This window comes from Petaurus breviceps, unplaced genomic scaffold (genome assembly GCF_028583685.1).
Source record: "Petaurus breviceps papuanus isolate PSGF00001 unplaced genomic scaffold, PetGlider_PUasm1.0 84, whole genome shotgun sequence".
NCBI lineage: Eukaryota > Metazoa > Chordata > Mammalia > Diprotodontia > Petauridae > Petaurus > Petaurus breviceps.
Genome location: NW_027186645.1, coordinates 14,171,094 through 14,176,625, shown reverse-complemented (window position 1 = coordinate 14,176,625; position 5,532 = coordinate 14,171,094). Strand labels below are relative to the sequence as shown.

Below are 5,532 nucleotides of genomic sequence, written 5' to 3'. Positions count from 1 at the left end.
CATTGGTGGCCCTCAAAGCCTGTATTATTGCTGACCTTCTCTGAATAGTGTACACAATACCAATTTTATTAAAAGATAATCCCTATCTGCTGAGGTCTTACAAATTAGTAGGTGGGATGAATCACACACATGGAGACATCCTGGCAGCTTCTGATTCCCAACTTTAGGGCTCTATTCCCCCTCTATTCCCTAGACACTGCACAAAGCATGCACTTTTTTCATTTGTATTTAGCTTACAAATGAAGCCCTGGACTGCCTTCAACTGCTGTCATGGTGGAGAATGAAATAAATTATCTCAAATGGTGAGAAATAATGGTATTAAAATAGTTAGTTTTTATATTTGAGCTTAACTGAACCCAAAAAATTTAGCAGAATAAAGTTCCAATCAGTTTCAGAAGCCATTATGAACTGATTTTACATATTTTTTTTCTTGTTAGGGAGCTATCTTGTATTAATCAAAAACAAAAAACTATTTTAGTAGGGCCGGTTCCTTCATTTTTTATGTTATGAGAGTTTTGTTTTTAATTCACATATCCTTCTAAGGTGAAAATAGTCTTCTAATTTAAATTGTATTTCCTTCACACTGTTTTGAGTGTCATTTTTGTAAACTATGTTATTTGCTTAGTGGCATCTATTTTCTAAAAGTTCAGAATATTAGCTAGGCCTGAGGGAGAACTGTTTATGCTTCAGAAGACAATCAGTAGTCCCAGTAAGTAAATGATAAAGTATTTTCCAGATGATCAGTGTTTTTCAGTGAATAGTGTTTGTTATATTTTCCATTGCAATGGAATTGGATGCTTGAAAGTCTGGAATTCCACATTAAAATGTTCCACTATCAAAAGTAAAGGTTTTAACTGCATAGCATAAACAACAGGTGTTAACAATAACTCAACAGATGTTGTGTGTTGCCCAAAGCTATAACTCTAGTGACCATTGCACTCAGATGACTTGGGAGGCAAGATGTGTTTTCCAATATTTTGATCATCACCCTACCAGACCTTTCTAATCTTCTTCATTCACTTCAGGCAGCCACATACCATTTTCGAGGTATTTTGTCTTTTTTGTTTAACCTTTCTAAAAGTGTCACTCACGGTCACATTTTGCTCTCAAAGAACACTCTCATCTGCATTTTCCTCTCATTTTATGTCTCTTTTTTCCCCTCCCTTACTGTTAAAAAGTATTTCCTTCATAAATCCCTTGTACTTCTAGGTTCCAGGAGAATTCCATAGCTGGTTCTGCGGAATTCCTAATGGGTGCTAGTTAGTCTTGACTATAATTTTTTTTTAAAGCCATTGGGGTTGCTCAAGGTTACACGACCAGTTTGTGTGTGTGTGTGTGTGTGGGTGTGGGTGTAAAGTATCTGAGGCCAGAATTGATCCTGGGTCCTCCTGACTCAGGGGCCGGCGCTGTTACTCACTGCACCACCTATCTATCCTGACTATAATTCTTTTTAAGTCCACAATAGGGGACATTTCTCCAAATCTAATGGTCCTAACTCCACCACTGAAGACTTAAACAGAGGTAATGAGGTACAGGGTAAAGTGCTTTGGATTTGGAATGAATGAAAGAAAAAAAAAACATTTATTTATTGCTTAATATGTTCCAAGTACTGTGGTAAGGATTAAGAATACCAATACAAATACAAAGGTTAAGATAGTCACTTCCCTCATGGAACTTATATTCTAATGGAGATACAATACAGTACACAAAGGGGGAGTGGTAGGTAGGGAAGGGCACTTTGGTCCCAAAGTTACCGGAATAAGGATTGAAATGAGGTGCAGTAGCTGGGGCCTTCCTGAAATGGTTATTGAGAAAAGGCTCTTACCAATCAGGATGGGGCCCCAAGGCAGCAAAGCAGTCAGTGAGGAGGAGAAGACTGACAGTAGAAGTCAGAGGACCTGAGGTCAAATCCTAATTCTGCCACTTACTAGCAATGTGATCTTTGGTAAATCACTCCACCTCTCCGGGCCTCAGTTTTCACATCTGTGAAATGAGGGGATGACTTCCAAGGTCCCTCCCACCTCTACCTATGATGCTATGATTATTCTGGCTACAGACATATGATATGCTAATGTACCCCAGATTGATGTGTAGATCAGGTAAAATGTACTATAAGTAGTTCTACAGCTGTGCTGGTTGAGTGAGAGGGGGGATTACCTGGGACATTTAAGGAGTGACTTGACTCAAGAAGCATTTATTAAACATCTCCTCTCTGGTAAACATTGTTAGGCTACAGGGATACAGATAAAGCATGTATATTCTGGCTCTTTCTCCCAGAACCAGACAGGTAACATCTTCCCTTAGAGTTCCAGGGTACCCTGAAGGGTTGATGGGGTGTTTCTTCTCTACTGCTTATCAGTCCAACCTTTCACTGACTGTTCCCCCTTTTGTTAGGGTCTAGGGTCCCAATCCAATTTAACCACTTAGCATTGAGTAGCTTTTACAATGTGTAATAGTAATGGAATTTAAAGATCCCCCTGTATTGGCTTGGTTTTTGGTTTGATTGTGTTAAAACCCAGAGCTTGTTGATCCCACTTATGGGATGGACTTGTTGACGTGAAAAGAGAGGGCTGAACTGGGAGGAGCTGGTGATGTAAATTTAGAGAGACACAAAAAAAAGAAAAAGGCAGAAGAACTTTTTGGAAGCAGCACCTTGGAGGCAGAGAGAGATGGAGAAGATTGCTGAGGGCCACTTTGAATTGCCCAGGACTTTTGAGAGCTGCCACCCAGAGTTGCCAAGGACTGAGATGACATGGCTGTTATGCTGGTACTTTGTCTGTCTGTTTTGATGTTGTTTTGCCAGATTTGTCCACTGGTAAAAGACAGTCCTGTTGTTGCAGAAGACTTGGAACCTTGCTGTTGGTTCAGAGCTACTGAGACTGTTCTGTAGACAGAGAGTGAATTCTGTCCACTGGTGAAGGACAGTGCTGTTGTTGCAGAGGGTTTGGAACCTTGCAGTTGGTTCAGAACCCTGAAGAAGATTTTCTTGTTGTATGTTTACAGAAATCCTGGAAGAGGATTTTGCTAATGTTGTCAGGGGTTCTAGGACTGTTTTGCAGACAGAGAATGAATTAATGAAGACACTGGCAATGTATCTTGTGGCCTTGCTAAGCTTAGTCTCCCTAGGAACAAAGATTGCTGAGAACTTGCCTCATGTCAAGATGAAGAAAAGACCTCCATTTGGTTATTAATTGCTGTGCTTAAGCTTGTTGTAACTCTGGGGTCGATTCAATTGTGATCCAAGGGTGGGGAACTTTTGATCTTTTTGTGCTCTGTGATTGAACAAATGAACTTTACTTATGATTGGAAACTAATCTCTATTTGAGAACAGGGGCTTTGTGATGGACTAAATGAATGTACAGCCTAGGGGTGGAGTAGTATTTAGAAGAGGGACTTTGTGATTGATTAAATGAATGTAATGTCCAGGGGCGAGTAGTACTTGATTAAATCACACTTGGGGGTAGTACTTGGAGATTATTGAATCACACTTAGTAAATGCTGTATTTTGAATGATGTAATATTTTGATCTTTTCTGTTCTTAATTTGTCACTGAATAAAATGGAGACCATCTATGCTGGTATTTTGAACCTTGGGAAGTTGCCTTTGCTTGGCATTACACAATGGGATATTACTTAAAAAATATAGCAAGAACAAATGTACAAACATTCTATGCCCCCTTCCAATATGTCTGGGGCATATTCTCCCCTACATCACCTCCTTTCAAGGAGTAGGCTCAAGATTCATCCCAGTTCTTATATAGCATTGGTCCCCCCAAATCATATCCAGATATGGAATGCTTTCCAGATAAATTCTTTTTTTGTTGTTTAAATTTTTATTTTTACATAGGGAAAAATCAAATGCACATTTAACCCAATTTGGTAGCAAGTTCCTTAGCTTTTGCCTTTTCCAGCTTGGCAATACGAGCCATTGATTTTGGACCCAGAATATTGCCACCCCAATGACGACGGATCTCATCATATCTGTCGTTATAATTGGTTTTGATGATAAGCTTCCACCAGCTTATCCAGGGCTCCCTTATCTTCAGGGTTAACCTATGTGAAGGCAATGCTCGTACAGGTCTTTCTGTTAACTAAGCGTCCAAATCTTGCTTTACCTTTGATAATACAGTAAGGAACCCCCATTTTCCGGCACAAGGCAGGTAGGAAAACCACTAGCTCAATGGGGTCCACGTCATGTGCAATCACTACCAACTGTGCTTTCTTGTTTTCTACCAGGGTAGTAACAGTGTTAACACCTGCTCTGATCACAGGTGGTCTCTTAGTGGGGACATCTCCTTTGCCTGCAGTCTTTTGTTCAGCCCGAGCCAGCAGCCTTTGCTTCTTGTCTTGCTTTGTCTCTAGTCTATATTTGTGAGCCAGTTTAAGCAGTTGAGTAGCTGCCTGACGATACAAAGCTTGGGTGAACTGGTTAATTGCTGGCGGAACCTTCAACTGCTTATAAAGGATAGACTTTGATGCTGCAGGCTAATATACCGAGGCCATTTGACAAATCGAGTAAGGTCCCTTTTGGGCTGGATGTCCTGACTAATGCCAAAGTTCTTGGGATGCTTCTCAAACAAAGGATTGACCACTTTCTTGGCTTCCTGCTTCTTTACTACAGCAGCGGCTGGAGCCACCTTCTTCCCCTTGGCCTTCTTCCCTTTTGGCATCTTGGCTGGCTGAACGAGAAAGGAAAAAGCTCCAGATAAATTCTTACACTGGGATGGGGTCCCAAAGGTCACTCATGAAGACCACTTCTTGTACTTCCCCACCATTTGGCCAACTGGAACAAGATAAAGAATGCCCACACATGCTCCACAGATTTTCTATGGTACTTCCTTTATATGTCACCGTGGTTCTTCTGGAAGCTGTTTTTCTGTGAAGCAGATGCATCAGTTGAACGAGCTAACAGGGTCTGTGCATTTGCCAAATTGCCATTCTACCTAAACAAAATTTTACTTCCTTCAAGGAGCTTAAAAGCTACTCACTGGTTGTCAATAATGAAACTAATCCAATATGGCTACTATGGAAATGTTTTGCATAACTACATATGTACAACCTATATTGAATTGCTTCTTTTCCCAGTGGGGATGAGGGAGGAGGGAGTAAAGAAAAAAAATCTGGAACCCAAAGTGTTAAAAACAAATGTTAAACAATTGTTGTTACATGCAAGTGGGAAATAAGATATATAGGCAATGGAGTATAGAAATCCATCTTGCCCTGTAAGAAAGTAAGGGGTAAGGGGAAGGATGAGGGGGGATATATGAAAGGGCAGACTGGGGGAAGGAGTAATCATTATGCTTAACCATCTTGGGGTGTGGGGTAGGGGAAAGATGGGGAGAAAATTTGGAACTCAAAATTTTGTGGAAATAAATGTTGAAAACGAAAAATAAATAAATTCTGAAAAAATAATTAAACTGATCACAAACTTGAGTCATTTAAATGATTTGGGTTGTACATGGAACAGCAGTCAGACTTAAGTAAGCCTCAGAGGCTTTGTTGCATTACTTGACAGGTCTAGGAAGTATCCATG

General features: G+C 40.3%; 1 pseudogene; it reads right to left on the bottom strand.

Annotated features, from left to right (window-relative positions):
- Window positions 1-3,852: 3,852 nt before the first annotated feature.
- On the bottom strand, window positions 3,853-4,892 carry LOC138176211 (large ribosomal subunit protein eL8 pseudogene; annotated as a pseudogene).
- Window positions 4,893-5,532: the final 640 nt, after the last annotated feature.